Below are 18,298 nucleotides of genomic sequence, written 5' to 3'. Positions count from 1 at the left end.
CAGATTTTGTACTTCCATGTTTGGGATTGTTCAGAACCAGGGTTTGGCTCAGACAAATCTGCAGCTTCCAAGCATGCAGGAGAAGGTTATGTCACTTCTGAAGCACTGCTGCAAGTTGTGAATGACGTATGAAATGAAAAATCTATGTCTCATGCACAGTCAATACAGGCAGTACTGTGCAGTCCCTGATGTGCTTTGCTGCTGCTGCTGACGTAGACAAACAATACTCAGCTTGGTTAGAAACCAGGAAATCTCCACAAATATACAAATTTAAGATTAAAAAAGCCAAATGACCAAAATATGTTATGGTTTTAATTAGCTAGAGCCTTCAGAGAGAGAGAGAGAGTACTTTTACAAAGACATAAGCCCTGCACTCATGCTGGCTTCCGCAAACCACCCAGCATGGTGTATTTTTGCAATTAAAAGTGGGTTTGAGTTGGACAGGCTTTGGAGGAAGGAAGGCTCACTCACCACCACAGTCCCTGCGGCCTGTCCAGATTTTTCAGGGCAGCCTCGAACCTGATTTGTCAGTAGCAAATCAGCGCTGTGGTAGTTTAAGAGCTCCCCTATCCTGGAGCTTCTGAATATCCCCAACTTGGAAGATACAGGAAAGTTTTTTGAAGATAAGTTGAGGGTGCCATGCTGGAACACTGAACCTCAATAATAACTGCTAAGACTGAGACTTCATTCTTAGTTCTCCATTAATACACTAAAAATTGATCAAGCTTTCTGCCATCTTAACCCCAATATATAGCAACTTCTCCTAGATGAGTGGCACTATTTTCTGCAAGTCATTCTGGGAGTTGGGACCTTCTCATGGGGAAGATGCCTGGGAAGGTATCCTGTGGGGGAGTTGCCCTCACAGTTTTTTCAAATTCTTCCATCAAAGGATACGGAGATCCAAATCTCTTTGTGCTACTCCAGCCCCGTGGTGGCTATTTTAGCAGCATGTTAGGGTGACCAGATCAGCAGTCCAAAATATTGGGACGGGGGGGAGGGAAAAACAGGAGGGGGCGGAGCAAAAAAGGGGGGGGGCGGAGCAAAAAAAAAAGGGCGTTTAAAAGGGGCCGCGGGCATTAGCAGGCCCCGGCCCCGTGCGCTGCCCTCCCTGCGGAGCCTACGGCCCCCGGCCCACCACGGGTATATGCGGCATGCGGTGGATCCGGGCGGGGGCAGCATGGAGCGGGCAGGAGCCGGGTGGGCAGCAGGGGCCGAATCCCCGCTGCTGCCAGGGAGCCCTGAACCTCTCCCACCCGCTCGCGGCTGCGGCTCCTTCCCAGCGGGACGCACCTCCTGCCGCCCCGGCCACATGCAGCGCGCGTCCCCCGCACCTACTCTCCCTCCCGCCGGGAAGGAGCAGCTGGACGCGTGCCGCATGTGACCGGGGCAGGCCGGGGGGGGCGCGTTCCACCGGGAAGGAGCCGCAGCCACGAGCGGGAGGGAGAGGTGCAGGGCTCCCTGGCAGCAGCAGGGATTCGGCCCACGCCGTCCAACCTGCCCGCTCCATGCTGCCCCCGCCCGGACCCACCGTGCTACCCTGCAGGCTGCAGGGCTGGAGCAGCCTCCAGGCTGTGCTCCTGGCCCCGGGTGCAGCGGCCCGGGCAGGAGCCCTCTGTCGCAGAGGGGGCTCAAAGCTGAGCCCCTCATCTCCCTCCCTTGCCAGGCCCCCTTTGCCCGCCAGGTGCCAGGGTGCCGGAGCTGACTCACCAGCTCCAGGATCCAGGCACCGCCGCCACCCCCTCCCTTCCTCCCTCTCAGGCTTGCGCCGCCATGCTGCAAGCCTGGGAGGGAGGAGGAATGCTGCATGGTTGGGGAAGAGGCGGGGCCAGGGCGGAGATTTGGGGAGGGAGCCAATGGGGGTAAGGGGGGCGGAGCCGGGGCGGAGCGCAACATTTCTTTTTTGTTCAGTGTGCCGACCAAACATCGGTCAGGACGCGGGACAAAGAAGCAAAAATCAGGACAGTCCCGATAAAATCGGGACATCTGGTCACCCTAAGCATGACTATACATAAGCTTTGCTGAGAGAGCTTCTCCAGGCAGCAACTACCTCTGGACTTCCCCTTTTATAAGAGGTAGATACTAGCTGCACAACACAGAATGGGGAGCTAATCCAGGACTCCCAAGTTATGTGCGTCCCTCAGATACATCCCTGTCCTTCCTCTCTCTTTACATGGAGATTCCAAGGCCCAGACAAAACTCTTCCGCAGCTCACAAGGGCAGTGAAGTGATGTGAAGGCTGCTACCTGGGCCCCTGCATGGTTTGGCACGGGGCAGGAGATCCAAGCATGGAGGGTTCATCTGCTCATGGAGCTAAAGGCCACAATCTGGCCTTTGATGACCTGTGCCTATAGTTCATTACCCACCTGTTCCAACAAATCAAAATGATTTAAAATATCAAAACACTGCCATATAATTAGCAGAAGAAAGTCAGTATTTCTACTGTAAGGCTGTGATTAAATTAGCCGTTTATGGATTTCAGAAAGAAAGAAAGAAAGAAAGACTAAAGTGTTTTATAGTGTAGTTAAAAAAATCATTGAATGATTCCTTCATGTTGAACATTTCCTAATGTCAGAAGCAAGGTGGATGACACAGAAATCATAAATCCAATAGATAAGTGTTAAAAATCACTTTAGTCTGCCAACGTACTAGAAATTCAATTGTATGGCATGGTAGAATTTATATGTGTGTATAATATATGTGTAAATTATAGATATGTATGTGCCTATATACTGATTCTCAACTGCGTGTAGTTGAGTGTAAAAGAACCATTCCAATTTGGTAGCAGTGTACATCCACTTGGTAAAGGTGTCAATGACTAAACAAGGCAGTGAAGTGGGGGTGGAAGGGTGTGGGTGGAATCTTATGACCTGATCCTGCTCACACTGAAATCAGTGGCAAAATTGCATAGACTTCAGTGGTGAATAATCTAGTCCTTAATACACAGGCACGAGGGATCGAGCCAAAGTTCAGAGTGAACTTTTAACAGTATATATTCCAACAAGAAGCCACACTCAAAATTCAGAAAATGCCAGAGGTAGGCAGGGAAAGAGAAAAATATTAGAGATCGACCCAAACTAACTGAAACCCAATAGCCAACACCCTGAAAACTTTGGAGAGGTGGTTTGAGATCCAGATTGAGGGGCCAAGCACAACTGCAGCTCCTACACTCTCCTGTGCAAGAAAACATCTCTGGGCTAGCACCCCCCCCATCCCAAAGCATAAGCCACCCCAAAAGCTGGGGCAAAGGATTGGAAGGAGGCAGGGCCAAGATAGAGCAGCCTAGTGAAACAGGAGAGAACATGGTTCATGCTTCTAAGAACATAAGAATGGCCATACTGGTTCAGACCAAGGGTCCATCTAGCCCTGTATCCTGACTTCCAATAGTGGCCATCCAGATGCTTCAGAGGGAGTAAACAGAACAGGATAATTTATTAAGTGATCCATCCTTTGTTGTCCAGTCCCAGCATCTAGCAGTTAGAGGTAAGGGATAATACAGCAGGTATTCTCCCAGGGAGCTCCAGAAGGCATCATTCCTCCTTGTGCCCAATGTCTCCCAGAAGCCCCCTGAAGAGTGGTGCAGCTGTAAGCCACCTCCAAGTTCAAGCCTATGTTTTAATGCCACAATCAGTACCCTAATGGGATAAATCAGAACCCCAAATCCAAACACTCCCAGATACACATTTTGCATCTTAGTCTCATCTCTGAGGTATAGATGTAATTTTGTATATAGTTATACAAAAACCCACCATCTAGTGTTTCATCCAACAGACATTATGCAGCTCCTCCATAGATGGGAGATTTTATATTGTTCAGCAAATGGATAGCGCTAATCCCATTCAGACTCTCGTCAAGCCCTCTCCAGGCCCACTATGGCCACAAAGGGTGCAGAGGTTACTATCACACCCTGGGGAGTAAGAAGTTCCACCCTAGGAAAGGAAGCTGGCTTGGAAAGGCCTGATTTTCCTCTATGTACCTGAGGAGGGAAAAGCAGCCCCATTTTGGAGCTGTGAACATCCTCCATTCTACATAGTTCAAGAGGCTTCCCATTTCTGTGTCCTACACAGCAATTGTAGGCTGAATAGGACCCTGAGTGACTAAAGCACAGTATTTCTTTATTTTCTTACATTTCTTTTTACTTCACCCGTCCCATTTAACGTTGTATATTAACACGCTTTTTTTACCTCACATAGTGGGACTTCTGAGAGGTATGAAATGACAAAATACAGCTCTGTTTTCTATTCGAGTTCTTTCTCTATATACTCCTCTAGTGTCTAACTCTGCTTCCAACTCCATCAACATATCCAACAGAGCCTCGGGCAAAGCTGGAAAAAACACCCAGCGCATTCAATTTACAAACAGAAATAAACACCTTTTCAGCAGGTTCTACATAATCACTAAACAAAACCAGGAGGAAAAAAAAAACACAAATTTTTGATGTAGTTTCTGTACTGCTGTGACCCTGTATTTTCTTGAGGAAATAACACTATTACCTAAAGATGTCTAGCACTGGGATCTCAAACAGCATCACAATTTCCTTTCTTGTTTACTAAAAAACTAATATTTTGGCTTTTGTGTCACACCTAAGCATATTGCTTCAATATGTTTGTGCACAGAGAGCTGCATTCTATTCCCCTGTTCTACAGGGAGAGCACAGCTGCTCTCTCTAAGGATCATACCTGAGCCATGCACTGAGAAGAAAGCCATTTCACGGTGCCAGGTATTCTCAGCTCAAATGATACCGAGACTGGCAGAGACTGAGAACTTTGTGGAACAGCAGCAGAGTGGGTGAAAATGAATCAGATATGAAAATGTCTGAAGCAATAAATTAACACACAGCAGGGGGGTGATAGCTTAATCCTGTCTAGTCCAAACAGTACCTGACACCCATTATTGTTATAGGAGGTGGTACACTGTAATGGTACTGGAGCGAAAATGATCATTCCCAAATGATTTGAAACACTGCAATAGGTATGTAATGTGATTCTGTGAAGGCACATATAAGGGATTTTATAGTATTTGTATGCAGGTTAGCCTGTCAATGTACTTCTCTGTTATGCTGGACCTCTTTTGTTTTGGTTAACCTAAAGAGTAGGTATTTAAAATATAATTAGAACTTATAAAATAATGGCTATTACTGCATGATATCTTATAAAAACTAACCATTGCCATTCTTCTAACGCCTGCAATTATATACACAATATTCATCTAAAACAGAAGATTCCATTTCTGTCTGGCTACATTTCTTTTGAAGAATCTATGTGAAAAAAAAATTAGACAACTAAGATTATATATATAAATAAATGAAGATGATATAAAATATCAAGCATCTAACAGTATTTGTCTTCACAATTACTGGACAATAACAGCAAGTAACTGCCATGGCTATTGAAACTAATACATTTAAAAAAAATCTATTTAAAAACTTTCAGTGTAACTGACAAATATCTCAAGTGGTTTTGTTCTAGGAAAATAACATCAGCCTGTTATTTAGCACTGATGGCAGGTGAACAAAAATATGCGATAGCCAAGAACTTTATTGCAAAATAAATGTTTCAGTTAGGAAATATATTTGATTGCTGCTTTTCCCTAATACTTGCCAAAAATCTGCTTTCAGCTACACTCATGTAAACTCAGAATAACTTCATTTACTTTAGCAATTTCTAGAATGCTCAGTGTACTTATTTTCAGCTGCATCTTATGCGGAGGCTGAACAAACTAGGGGGGCACTTAGCTACATTCCCTGCCTTTTCCTTCATGGGTCCTGCGCTAAGCACAGCTCAGCAGGAGCCAAGGATTGTGGCTCCAAATTTGAACATGACTTCCTCCACATTAGGTTTGGCTATTGTTAATATAGTTCTTGTTGGCAATACACCTCAATAACTTTTCAGAGACTGGGTTGCCTTTCCTCAACCTCAAGTACAAACCACAGCATTTGGATACAGAGACTGAAATACCTCCTGACCCATTCAGTGTTAGGGTTATGAGCAATTACAGCATAATGTGGATGAGCTATGGTGACAGCATATCCTATCTGCCTAAAGATTTGCTGACACAGAGGAAAACCGGATAAATTCATTAGTGCAGTGGAGAAGAGTACGAGGAGGTTTTTTTCTTCCTCATATACCTATGGCCAGGGCACTCATAGCTAGTACTTCGGGGTTGAATGTCCTCCAAAATGGCTAAGGATCAGAGGGAGGCAGAGCCCTGGCTCCACAGTCCCAGCACCATTTCAGAGGGGAGGGATAGCTCAGTGGTTTGAGCATTGGCCTGCAAAACCCAGGGTTGTGAGTTCAATCCTTGAGGGGGCCACTTGGGAATCTGGGGCAAAATCAGTACTTGGTCCTGCTAGTGAAGGTACAGGGTGGACTCAATGACCTTTCAAGGTCCCTTCCAGTTCTAGGAGATGGGATATCTCCATTTATAATTATTATTATTATAAAAGTCAACTGTGGTTGTTAGAAGCAGTAGGTTGCCCCAAAGGGATGGTGCAGTATGTGGGCTCCTTCTGTATGCAGGCAAGCACAGAGCCATGCCACAAAAGCACAGTTGACGCCTTAGCAAAGGGGCAGTTTTGAACATCTCCAGAAGACAACTATGATGGTATTTTAACAATGACCTAAACATGGTGGGTTTGATTCTCCACCGCTTGCAGCTTGTGTGTAGTGATTCACCCCTGTGAAAAGTGAGTCCAAGCTGGGTATAAATGCTACTGATGTGGTGGCTTTTTTATACTCAGTTACCACAATATCATCTCCCTTATGTGAAGTAATAATAACGAAATATATTTCACCTACAGTACCTTCATTTCCAAGAATTTGCCTTTGTCTTCCTGCACTGACATCAAACTTCATGAATTAACTGACCTGTGCCATAACTCATGCATGCAAATACAATAGAACCTCTTGGATATAAGCAATATTAGCTAGCAATGCTTATCTTATCACACAGTTAGAGAGATTTTACTAGTTAATTAAGATTTGTTTGCTAAAAAATTTTTCAGGCAGTTTGGGATGTAGCTCTTTTGTCAGTTGGCTGGGAAAATCATGACGTATATGCTGTATAAAAATGCCAAAATAAGAAATGTTAGATTGCAGTGGGTACGGTAGTAAATCTTTTTTGTAATCCTAACTTCATATTTCCAAGGAATTGTTCCTCTTGAGCTGTTCAGACAGTTGAAGTATTTGAGTATAGTTGCATATGCTTTGCTATTGCTAACAGCCTAAAGTTAGTAAACTTAAGTACACACAGAGTACAAAGTATGCCGTTGGCACTCCTCAGGCTGCAGAATATTACAGAGCACCTTATATAGTGCTTGCTTTCAAAATTTCCTTTGCACTTTGTTTACTATATATTCCAATAGTGTAATATTAAACAAAAACAGTGTGTCCTGTGCCAGAATGATTGATTACTACACCGTGGCAAGGTCACCTCCTAGGAACAGGCTGAGTGCAGTAAGGGCTGTCTGACTCATACAGTTAACACTATATCCGCATTGTATGAATGTCACCAGCAATCCAGTGATTTATTGCTTGGAAGGCGCTGTTCAATTTTTTCTGCCTGACCAAATTGCACATTTTCTAGAAAAAGAAGCAAAAATATTTCAGCACATGGATTATCCCAAGTCCTCATTTCTCCCACTAGGTTCTGTGAGTCCTTTCAAAGATGCTGATCATCAAAACCTCATATTTTCACTTTCTTTTCCACCTCCACTACCCCTCTGCTGCCAGATATTTGGCAAAAATGATTATTACACTAATGAAAAGGTGCAGCAGGAGATTTTTAATCAGATTTTGGTAACATCTGTGGGCAAGGAATAAGGGCAGCTGTATGTTCTGTTTCTTAATTTTAGCAAGATTTACTCTGGATATAAAATGTTAGCCTCAGGGAAAATTTAACCAGCTTAAAAAAAAAAGAAAAGAAATGATAGTGTTCCTGAAACTACCTAACTAAAACTGTTTGAGAACAGTGACTGAGATTAATCCCCTTTGCTTTTGAGATATTTTTACTTTCTGATAACGATGTAATTGTAGACTGAGAGAAATTATTTTTAAAAAAGATATTAACATTCCAACAGTTCTTGGCATCATAGACAAATCTGTCCCTGCTGCAGCTGCACAGAAAGCAGATGAGATGCATCAGGCAGGAATCTGGCCCAGTATTTTTAGAACACATACCATAAGTGTATATTTTTAGATACGAATACAGGATAAAGATGTGGATACAGCTTAGGCCCTAAACGCACCAGAATTCAGTGGATAGGAAACTGAACTGGATGTCAGGAAAACTGGGTTCAATTTCTGACTCTGACACTGGCCTGCTTTCTGACTTTGGGCAAATCACTTAAGGTATGTCTACATTACACACTAAGCCCAGTCTCTGACTTAGGTTTGAGCTCAAGCCGCTCTTCCGTTCACACACAAATCAGTCTGACCTGGGACAGCAAGCACTCAGGACCTGGGTCCTAGGTCCTGCTGCTGTGACTCAGGTCCAAGCCATGTCATTTTGCAATGTGGACACAGCTCAAGCCGCAGACCCAAGTTAGAATGTCTGTGCAGTGCAGTATGGATGAGACAGGGTCCAGCAATTGTAAGTGCAGATTTTCAATGCTGCATGGATGCAAGTCCAGGTCCCACAGACTCAGATTTACAATGCAGTGTAGACATGCCTTTACAGCCAGATTTCAAAGTTATTTAGGTATCTAAAGGACCAGATAGGTGCCTAGTGAGATGTTCAAAAGCACCAAGATGCCTAACTCCTACTTGAAAATCCCACTGGGCATGTATCTGTAGAGCCCCATGAAATGCTTTTGACTTTTTATAAATTTTCATTTTTGGGAGGAGGGAGAATTTCATGTTATTTAATTTTATGCATTTTATCCTCAGGTGTTGGCGGGTGTGGAACAAGACCTCGGAGGCTGAGGGAAGGAAAGACCATGGGGGACAGGTGTCAGGTCCTGATGTCAGGATTGCAGAGCAAGTCCACCCCACACTCACTCTGCAGCAGCAGCAGCTCCAGTCCCGCAGGGCTGGGCCCAGCTCCAGGCCCAGCTCTGGGCATTGCAGGGTCGCAGCACCACTCAGGTATGGCCCAGCCATCCCTCCATCATGACGACAGTGGGGCAGCCTGGCCAAATTTGAATGAGGTGTTTCAACCTAGCTCATGGGGCCACAATGCCATTCACTCAAATTTGGCCTCACCACTCTTCCATCATGACAGAGGTTTGACTGGGCCAAACCTGGTGCTGCTGTGACCCCATACGCCAGGTTGCACTGCCCGCGGTGGGGAGCTGGGCCCAGGCCTGCAGGACAAGAGCCACCGGAACTGCTGCTGCAGGGTGAGCTTTCCATTTTATTCTGTTTGCTACGTTGTTTTTCATTTTATTTTGCGTTATTCCACTTGTGTTAAACAAGAGGCTCTATGTATCCACATCTTTAGGCACCTAAATAGCTTTAAAAATCTGGCCTTCACCTCTGTTTCCTCTCCCATCTTTTGTCAACCTTGTACATTTAGGCCCCAATCTTACAAAGGAAAAAAAAAAAAGATAGACAACATTGCATGTAGGGTTAATATGACTCCTTACGCCAGTGTCCAATAAAAAATGGCTAGTTAATGTATCCTAGCAACCACTACATAATATGGCATTTGACACTACATCTAGTGAACTGTGTGTGAAACCTCCACTGAAATATCAGATTGGGACTTTTGAACCCATTACAATTAAACAATTACTGTTCTTCTTTTCTACTGTTATGACAGTAATTGTACCTTTGGAGCCAGTCACAACAGTTTCAGTGAATGTGCATGAGAAACCCCCATTATCTATCATTCTTTTACAGAAATTCATCAGAAAATCCTGTGCATGTAAACATTATCAAATCTTCAATTAGTTCAAAATCCACAGTTCAGGACTGACAGAGGGTACTATTTTGTGACACACTCTGAAATCTCAACAATGTCTTCAGGTTTTTAGCCCCAGGACTACCATTTACCCCAATTATTTCCCCATGCTCCTATTTATGTCTGTGTGCTCCTTTGGTAATTTAAGTGTGGCTGGGGGAAAGCACCACATGAATATCTACATGGGATGACCATCACTTGCTGGCATAAGTATATAATCACACAGCAGTGAGACACATCACTTCTGCTCTTGGATCCCAAATGCCTCGTTTCTACAATGAGTTCATTCTTTATTGACCCAGCTAATTTTAATAAAACATAAGTAGAAGTTCTTTGAATGGAACACAAAAGTGAACAGCATCGGTTTAACAAAGCCCAGGTATCTTCAGCTCAGGGTGAGTCAGATAGCTTAACCTACTTAGCAGTAGGAGGAAGCAAGAAAATTTGCGAGAGCAGGAAGAAAGGGGATTAACAGGATTTTATGAATTTCTCATTACTTTTTTTTTTAAATGGAGGATGTCAGTACTAAATGACTTATACACATTTTCCCAGGAAGTGTCACTGCTTTTGAGTGGTGGACAAGTTAGGTCAGTACTAGGATATGATGTCAAAAGTTTGCAGCCCCTACAAATGCCTGTCTGAAAGAGGCATATTTTGTGACTGCTGACATGCAAAATTCTATACCAGCTCCATTACTGAGCACAAGTGACTATTATAATACCTCCTATTCTAATTTATATCTTCCATAGTTTCATAACTAATGATGATTAATATTAATATCTAGGTATACAGATAAAAGCTAATGCAAAAATATATTGCAGTACACTTTCCTTTGGGAACTGATTGTGCCATTAAGGCATAGTCCGGAATAGAGGTTGATGTGCCCTGGGGGTTGCTCCAAGAGACACATTATGTTTCTGAACTCCCTAGTGTGCAATGGTAGCTCATCTGCTGTACCATCCCTCAGGAGGATGTAGTGTTTGGCCCCTCCCTGGATAGCCACATGAGTGCAGAGTTGGGTTTCGAGTCATGGTCCCAACACCTCCCTGCCACTTCCCTGAGGATCTGTTACAGGAAGCTGTTCTTAAATACAGAATTGCAATTGGGGCTGATATCTTTGCAATGGGAGAAAACATAGATGTCTCCTTGCACTGTCTCCTCTGCATACCTTACCTAGGGAACAGCCACACTATGGCCCTTTGGTTTTTAAGTAAAAGAAGAATGAAACTAATTACAAATGCATACATACCCTGAAAACACACAGATTATGTTTATTGTCAACTGGCACCATGTTGTTCACTCAGAAACATAATACCAACCTTTATATATTCTACTTGTCACTAAATAATTGTTTGATTAAACACACTAATTTTTTGAAAGGGTCATCTGTACACTTTATGAAAAGTTATGCAGTTTTAATTGCTGGGTTTATGTCATGCAGTGCAATTTTAATGTAATGAAACATTAAACTGGACCTTGTGCTTGATGTAAAATAAAATTATTCATTGAATATTAGACCACTAGGCCACCTACTGTTCTTTTACAAATGGTTGAACTATCACGGGGTTACAGAACTTAACATGTAAATTGCAGCAGAACTTATCATTTCTGTTGCAATTCCCAAAAGACTGTCATTTAAGTCAAATATATGAGTGAAATTTTGCCTCTGTACCATAGTAATGCAGTGAAAATGGCCAAAATCTTAATATAGCTGAAGTAATTATTGACCCAATAATAATGCACTTTTAGTTATTTAATCAAGAGCCTTATTAATATCAAGTTCTCTTATAAAAATGAAGTTTTAAACATTGGCATTTAATTTTAAGGATGAGAATTCTTGATCTAGCCCATTAGTAAGATCTCTTGCAAAGCCAAGTATTCTGTGCATTAGAGAGAGATCACTGCTCATACTTGAGATCATTACCAAGGAATAAGTGAGGACAGCTTTATAAAATAATCTTTCTTATAGTAGGTTTGGGTTCATTATTAATATTTCTCTGTACATTGAAGATCATTGGGTGAACTCAGTTTGATAAAAAAATCTCTCTACAAAACAGATCCACTTAGTTCCTGATCCAAAGCCCATGGAAGTCAGTGGGATCCTTTATGTTTACTTCCGTGGGTTTTGGAATGGTCCCTTAAAGCAGCATGTATAAATATTAAAGGACAATGATAAACAACTAAATATTTACACCACATGAAGCTTCTTTTTTATACTTTGCAGATGGGAAATGTGAAAGGTGATTGTATAACACCTTGTAACAATAACAGAGAACTTTTCCTTTCACACTCTCTTCCTGAATTTTAAAATTCAGTTGGGTCAGGAGTAGGCAATTTCCATTCTTATATAATGTCTACTCAGATGATTCAGTTACCCAGTTGTTCTAGCATTTTGTGCTGATTCAAGCCTCATCCACCACATTTGTGGATTTACATATGATAAGAGTCTGCCATCTTCCCAGGTGACAATGATCTGTTCAGTTTCTAGTTGTTACCCAATCTGTCCCTGTACCAAGATGTCAGGAAATGAATTTTAATTTTCTCTACCATGTATCCATCACATGGCTGTCACTGGAATTTACTCCGTCTAAACTACTCCATCCCCTTGATTTATGGCTGGTAGATGACGTGGGGTCACTCCTGGTATAGCAAAAATCTGCACCCCATTTCCTAGACTGTGGCACCTGTCAGAATTAGGATTCTAGATGCAAATATTTATTCCCCATGTTATAACAATAATTTAAGAAATTATAAAATAGCTTCTCGTTGGATCAAAACCTCCGGGAGACTTTTCTAGGTCAATATTCATCAGCAGACCCAGAATGTAAAGGTTAAGTGCACATTTCCTCTGCCAAATATGAATGAATTTCAAACCTGATTGATCCTAGTCATGGAAACCATAAATACTTATTCCTAATGGTAGATAGGTTACTAAGACCACTCATTTCAACATCTGATATCGATAATACTCTGCTTTCCCCTTATTAGTTCCACTCATATTTCACTGGTGAAACTGAAGTGACTAGGAGTCAACAATGTATCTCTAGTATCACCGATCGCTTCTTCCTTCCTTCCCCTGTGTGATTCTTCAATGGTCCTTGAATCTTTCACCCCTGTCACTACTCTTTCATCATTATCTAAGGTGATCGGTCAGCTCTGTGCCACCACCTGTCTCTTCGATCCCATGCCAACAGCACTACTGAAAACTGTCATTCCTGAGCTCATTCCATTTATAGTGAGTCTCATTAACACCTCTCTTCCCTCTGGCAATGTGCCACTACAATTTAAGATGACTGTTGTTACTAAACACAAAAAAACTATGCTAAAATACTGTTAAGGGTCTGATTTAAAACGACAAAAGCCAGGTAATTCAGAGTTAAAGCTCTCCCCCCACACACACACACACATCCTCATTGCCCCCTCTTCACTTTAGCTCCAGTGCCTAGGTATTCCAACCTACTCCCAGAACGAATGGCAAATCTGGCCCCCAGACACAAAGGCCCAGGCAAACAGGAATTACGCAGGAGATAGATAAGAGGCTAAGAGAGAAGCATAGATAAGTATTTAAGACACTGGACTGTTATTCAGGAGATCTGGGTTCAGTTCTGCCAGTTTTATTTTGGCTCTGATCCAGCAAATCATTTAAGCTTGCATTTACAATGAAGCACATGAGCAGTCCCACTGAAGTCAACTACTCACTTAAAGATAATCCCGTGCTTGCATATTTTGCTGGATCAGGGCCTTAATCTCTTTGGACCTCAGTTTCCCATCCACTAGAAAATGAGGATAATAAGTTTGCTGATCCCAAAGTCTCTTTCAGTAAGACTTAGGCTTCCAAGTGCTTTAGTCACTTAGGGTCAGATTTTTAAAGATGTTTAGGCATCTAAAGATGCACATATGTTAGTTCAAAATGCCACTAAAGTGCTTGAGCAGGTTCTGTGCCTAACTTCTGTTGCTACAGTAGTTACTGTAGCACATTAACTTTCAGACAATTAGGTTTTTTGTCTAGATGCATAAGGGCTACTCTTTAATTCTCACAGACCAACATTACAGATTTAGTTCAAGATGTCCATTTGATAGTGGTATCCAAAAGTTTAATTTATGAATAAGTCTGAGGCAACTGTTTATTAATGGTATCGTTAAATGGCTCAGAAAAGCAGAGACTCAGCTGAAGTCAACACATTTCTAACTTTGGATTTCTGGGTTTGTCATCTGACGTTCCTGAACACAGAGTGGCTAATTATTGTTATTATTTATTTGTATTATGGTAGTGTCTAGAGACCAGGCTCTGTTGGGCTAGGTACTATACAAACATACAACAGAGACACAATCTCTGCCCTAAAGAGCTTACAAAGTACATGAGTAGTTAATGCTTACTTTGCTTGAAATTTCTAGTTTCTGCTATTTTATAGATGCAGAAAGACCACAGTGAAAATGATTCAGGTAAGTAACTGAAAGCAAGTATGTGAGCAACCATCACAATGTGTTATAAATATGTAAAAAAAATCCCTATACTAAATAAAGAAAAGCCTCTTAAAGCCACTATCCCCTCTCCCCCACACACACACACATTTTGACATTGGCCCAGTGAGAAGAGTCTCCTGTCCACAATTAAAAATAAATACATACATAAAAACTGGGAAAATTAGAAAAGCCACATTGGGATTAAAAAAAGTCATCTTGATCTTGAGAAAAACAGCTGTTAAAACTAGTCCTTGCTATCAAAGCATATACCCTCTCTCTATTTGCCGGAAAATGGAATAATAGTTATTTTGGGTTATACAATACTTAAAAAAAAAAAACCCTACATTTCTAACACTTTTGCCCATTTTCACAGTGGCTTATTCTGTGATAAAATAAAATTACAAGACCAAAACTATGATACTAATAATCATGGGTCATCACAACTCCTTTAACAAATTGGAAGTGATCTTCACCCTGGCTCCAGCCCCTTTATGCCAAGTAAAAGAGCCAGAGCAGAGTAAAGGGGCTCTAAAAGTCCTGGATTTGACCAGGACTCCCCCAGCTCAGGAATTGGGGGAGACAGCAATAAAGCTACCTTCTGAGGACTCTCTCACAAGCCCTGGCACAGAGGGTGGGGCTAGAGACAGGAGGGGCATGTCAGGGCAAGGCTGCAGCGGGCAGCACTGTGGACATTCGGAGAGGCGGTGCTGCCCACCGGGCAGCATGAGGAGGCTTCTGTAACATAGACAAGCCCCCAGATTACACTTGAAGACAAAATTCACAAATTATAGTATAACACTTTCTCAGTTAAACATTAGGGAATGTGGTGCAAGTGCATGTTTAGACCTCTTTCCTGCAAAGACAATGCAAATGTGTATTTAACTTTGCATACTGTGAGTAGCCTCATGGACTTTAATAGGACAACTCAGTGTATAAAGCTCATCACATGTGTAAGTCTTTGCAAGGTCTGGGCCTTAAGGAGATTTCAGATCATGCATGTTTGCTCCTGTAATTAAATGGCTTTCTAAAGGTCAACATTCCTACCAGTCTCAACCTGGTTCCTAAAATGGCCCCCAATAGTTTTGTGTGATCAACTGTTTGCAAGTGCCAATGGTCATTCACACATGCAAATCAGCTAGCTGATTTGATTACATTATCCAAAAAATAATGCTTGGCACAATTTCAGTGACTAGTTTTGATACTTCTGCCCAAAAGTCCTCATGGTGTGCTATGAAAACACCATATGAAAATCAAACCATTTGGCATGTTTATCTATTTAAAATGCTAAGAAGCACTAGTGCACATTACAGCCTGCCAATTTAAAAAAAAAGAAAGAAAAAGTAGCATTTGTCATAGAATTGGATTTGAACCAAAACCCTTATTTGACCTCCCCAAATTCTGGAAATGTACAAGAATCTGAATTCAGATCCAGAGCCAAATTTAGCTACTGGTTCTTGTTTCAGTAATGAACCAGCTTAAAAGCCCCCACCTGAATGTCCCCTATGTTTCCAATAGGCTTAAACCTTTAAGCCTTCCATCCAGCGAGGAGCTCTGCACAGGCTCAGGGGCTGCCTGCATTGAGCTCCTTATGGATAAGGGCTTAAAATAGAAGTGCAAGTAGCCCCAAAATGCAGAAAATGTGTATTTCTGCTTTTCTGCTATTTTAGTAACAGCCAAAATGTTTGGGCTTTTTAATCTATAAAAACATTTACATGCAGGTTGGGATCTTGTATGCCAAGTCTGAGTCCAGAGTGAATTAATATAGCCAAGTTATACACTGCTGAAACCAGAGCTTTGTAATAGAAACTCTCTTATGCATGAATGACCCTGCTATAGTACTCATCATCTCTGGCTAGGATCATGATTTGCTTTTTCCCCCAAACTAAATTCCCAGTTATCAGTTTTCCTGTTCTAGATCTAATATTTAACCATGTGATGTTATAATAAATAACTCTCTATAATATATTTCAATAATATACTTTCTATGCTAGGCTAGAATATTTGAAGAATTTTATATCATCTCTGAAAACACTTGCCAGATACAGTGTTTACTAACATGAGTATTCCCATTTATATCAGTGTTACTCCACTGAGATCAAACTAGTGTAAGTAAGAGGAGAGTCTGGCACATAGTTCTTAAAGAATCTTAGAAAATAGGGCTGGAGGGGACCTCAAGAGATCATTTAGTCCATCCCCACTGTGCTGCAACAGGACAGAGTGTATTGAGACCATCCCTGTCAGGTGTTTGCCTAATTTGTTCTCAAAAACCTCCAAAGATAGTGATTCCACAACTTTCCTTTGAGGAAAAATGTTCCAAAAAAGCCTCTCAGATGAATAAATTGTATTATTTCTACTAAAGCTGATTGAAATGTTTTTTTTTTTTTTTATTTTTTTCCTGAAAAAATGTCATGCCCTTTTGATTAAATAAAAAATAATTAAAAAATTATCAAAATGTCTAACCAAAAATTCTAAAACTTTTTATTAAAAACGGTATGCAAATTTTCAAAAAAAACCCTCTCAGAACAAAAACAACTTTGAAATCTTGATTTTTTTCCCCCATAAAATAGGCTTTTATTTTTCAGCCACCTCTAAGTTGCACCCACCAGTGACTGCAAACATCCAGATCAGATGGTGATGGTAATAAGTTGTACACCTGATGATAGTAAATGTTGAAGGACTGGGCCCTAGATTCTCCTAGTACAGTAAGCATACTGGCCGCATTACAAACTCAGCAAGACCTGACATACAAACCTGGACAATAAAACCTGTTTTACCGAGAAAGTAGATTGGCCAGGACATTGAGGTCATTAGCTGTTTTATAGCATCTTTAGCTGGGACATCCTCCAGAGACAAGCAAGTTTAAGTCTAGGGTTCCACATTTCTCCTTTTCACAACATGTTAAAGTTGTATCCAAAGTAAATGCAGAACTTAGTAAAGGTCCTGAAAACTTGCAAAATGAATATTCTTCAAAATGTGGAGAGGTGGCCCCCTAGCATTTAATATCACATCCAAGAATGCTTCCACAGGGTTCTTTACTCACTGTTGGGGTGACTCCTTGTAGCTGCTGCACTTGGGGAATAGCTCTGCCCAGTCTAGCACCCCTTTCTGTCTCTCACTCACAGTGCAGCTTCTCTCACACTGCAGGAGTTGCAGTGCTTTCTCTTTGTGACTCCCTCTTCATAGCTTGGCCCTCCAGCCTTCCCCTTCTGGATTATCAACGTCTCACTCAACTGGCTGACCAGGTATTGTTCCCAGCAGCCCTTCAATTCAAAGCTATGTCACTTCCCCAGCGGCTGGTAGGGGAACCAGGCCTGCCCACTACTCTGGGTTCCAGCTCAGGGACTCTTGAATCAACAGTCAGGGTCTACACCATCCCAAAACTTGCTGCCATTTCCCTGAGCCTTTTCCTACTCTACCTCTATCAGGCTTCTGCTCCACCACCCCTCTGAGTAAACCCTTCCCTCAGAGCCAGGATCCTAGGGTTTGTATTCTTCCCCTAGGTTTCTTCCTTTCCCCCTCTAAGCCAAGAGAGTGACTTCAAACTTCCATACTGCAGCCCCCTTTCTGTTGCATACTTCCTCACTTTATTCTGCCCCTCAAACACTCCTGCTTTGCTCCTCAATCAGTGCTTGCTTACCAAGCCTAACTCGTGGCTTATCTTGTTACTTAGTCGGGCTTTGTAGCCACATTAGCTCTTTCCAAGCTAGTGTGGGGTGAACAGATGCCATATGTAACAGTGCAACACCCTGAGCAGTTACCGGAACAGGACTTGAAACCATGAGTCTAGAAACAAGAATGAAATCAGATGAAGCATACAGAAGGATACTATCTATACAAACACTTCCACAGCCTGGTTTTCAGTGACTTCTCAGCATAGAGCTCTTGCTGCATTGAGTATTTAGTGGCATCCTTCTGTCATTTCTATGTCTGGAATTCT

At 42.1% G+C, this 18,298-nt stretch overlaps 1 long non-coding RNA gene across 1 annotated transcript in view; it reads right to left on the bottom strand.

The window, feature by feature from the left end:
* Positions 1-17,902, bottom strand: part of LOC117880550 — a 34,964-nt gene extending 17,062 nt beyond the window's left edge. Inside the window, exon 1 of the long non-coding RNA XR_004646554.1 lies at positions 17,402-17,902. This is a non-coding gene — a long non-coding RNA (uncharacterized LOC117880550). The remainder of the gene's footprint in view (positions 1-17,401) is intronic.
* Between the last annotated feature and the right edge of the window lie 396 nt (positions 17,903-18,298).

The sequence above is a fragment of the Trachemys scripta genome, chromosome 7 (assembly GCF_013100865.1).
Source record: "Trachemys scripta elegans isolate TJP31775 chromosome 7, CAS_Tse_1.0, whole genome shotgun sequence".
Classification (NCBI taxonomy): Eukaryota; Metazoa; Chordata; order Testudines; family Emydidae; genus Trachemys; species Trachemys scripta.
This window is presented reverse-complemented; position numbering and strand designations above follow the sequence as displayed.